At 39.3% G+C, this 2,094-nt stretch overlaps 1 long non-coding RNA gene across 1 annotated transcript; it reads left to right on the top strand.

The window, feature by feature from the left end:
* The first annotated feature begins 323 nt into the window (after positions 1 to 323).
* LOC136014387 (uncharacterized) lies at positions 324 to 1,566 on the top strand. The gene is made up of 3 exons (XR_010612674.1): positions 324 to 432; positions 676 to 800; positions 882 to 1,566. It is a non-coding gene; the product is annotated as an uncharacterized LOC136014387 (long non-coding RNA).
* Positions 1,567 to 2,094: the final 528 nt, after the last annotated feature.

Here is a 2,094-nt window from a genome sequence, read left to right as displayed (position 1 = left end):
ATTTTTGTTTCCATGTGCATATTAAAGTGTATCTGTGTGTCTATCTGTCCATACACAGATACATATAACAGATACAAGTGTGCGTGCAGTACACTGTTGGAACCAAGTGATCTCAGGAACAGTGGTTGAAGGTGGTCAGGGTAAAAATTAATGCACCTCCTTTTGATAGTTTAAAATATTTATGGAAGCAGCAGAAAATATAAGACATCTGGCTTACATCATCCTTTACTGCGTAGAAGAGAGGACTGAGGAGGTTGCTTGCAGGAATAGATGAGTGATGAACATGTCTTAAAGCAGAGGCTGTTAATGGCGTAGAGCTGCAGGAGGGAAGGGAAAAGTTCCCTGGACACAGTGAAAATGATCCAAACAAATATGGATGATCATCTCGGCAACAACGCGTGGAATGGGTTGAAGGAGAGTTTAGTGCCCAAGGTATTGATACAGCTGTTTAGCACTTCTCTCATGGTATTTATTCACAAATGTGTCACTGCTGAGAGTTAGGGTTCATCTCATCTAATACTCTACTCAAGTGCATGTACCTGGGCTAAACTTGTCCCTAAGCCTATTTCTGCAGTCAATGGATGAGAGAGCACTTTCAAACATTGTTTCATTCAATCTCTTTTGACCCACAGTTTTAAGGTGGGTTTCATTCATGCATCTATTTATCTTCATTAGGTATCGAAGGAGCTACTGAAGTTACTTTGTGAGCTGAGACAGGTGGAGTTAGGTGGACTGAACTGTTCTTAGAAAATAAGTAAAAATGCAGGCTGATCCATGGGGACTCACAATTTTGGCTTCATGTAAGTAGGATATTAAAGTATGAATATTAAACTACTTCATCAGCTGTTATTTTTAGTCTGGCACTTATTTTTCTCCTTCAGATTTTAATTTCCAGGAACTGCCATGGAGCACGGATCAATTCAGAGCACATTCTGAAGAGTGAGCACACACTGAAGAGTGAAGGAAGAGTGGAAGAAGTATCTAGGATAATTCCTCCTGTATGAAGTTGTTCAATAGATCAAGGAAGAACAGTTTCTGTAAGAAGGACAAGAAAGCTTTTGTAGTATTATAGCAGTATCATATTAAATCACATGCTTAGAAAGTATGTGACTCACTTCCGTTTTCATGCAATCAGTTCATTACCCCATTTTTAAAGTGTCCTGCGTTCCACAAAGCCAGGCAATGTGGAAGCCTCCCCCAGTAACCTCCCAGAAGGAGGTAAAGGTGGGTTCATTCACTTTGTGTTTGAACTCTTTTAGAAAGAGGCTTTCAGCTGTTCCCTGAAACTCTCAAAATTGCCTTATGACAGCAATTCTGATTCCTCGAAACTCATCACGAAATCAGATTCTTTCCATTTAAGTCAATGAATCCCCACCAGAGGAGTTTTGGTGGTTTTGAGCATATACTGTGTGATTTGTGTCTGATGCTTCAGTGTCGTGGGACTTTCAAAGCTGACAATGAAAGCTGAGAGTATGCTAATGTTTTTGAATCCAGAGTCAAACAAATAAAGAAATCTTGGTCTGCTCCCATAGTCCATAGTCCAAAACACTCAGGTTTTCTCCCTATACCTCCATCTTTTCACAGAATATTTCACTATTTTATTCCTTTTCTTGTCTCATTCCTTCTCAGGGTATTCCAGAACTTATACATTGAAGTTTTTTCTTCAAAGGCATTTTAAATGCCTCCCAAACCAGTAACTGCATGATCCGAACCTTGCAGAATAATTTCAGACCCAGAAACTCCTAAATCCTTCATTTCAGAGAACAGAAGCAGCACTTCAGTGGAAAGAAAACGAAGTTTCTGGATGGTGCCGGTGTGAAATTATTATCAAAAAGCATCCTAATCCATTGTTTCCCTGATGGAAATATTACATTCCTCCCTTGTTCTGGATGATCAGTCATGCTTTATCCCTTGTAAACCAAATAGTGTTTCATTCAGATGTCAAATCACTGCTGACACTGAATGCTGCACTAGCAATTTAAGAACTAGACCCAGAGCTTTACATTTCGTCTGTAAATCCTATGGCTTATGCTGAAAGTTAGTTTCTTAAGTGACATGGATTGTAGAGGATTTTTCATCACCTATTAACACAAA

The sequence above is a fragment of the Lathamus discolor genome, chromosome 5 (genome assembly GCF_037157495.1).
Source record: "Lathamus discolor isolate bLatDis1 chromosome 5, bLatDis1.hap1, whole genome shotgun sequence".
Taxonomy (NCBI): domain Eukaryota; kingdom Metazoa; phylum Chordata; class Aves; order Psittaciformes; family Psittacidae; genus Lathamus; species Lathamus discolor.
Note: the sequence above shows the minus strand (reverse complement) of the source record. Positions and strands in the feature narration are given on the sequence as shown.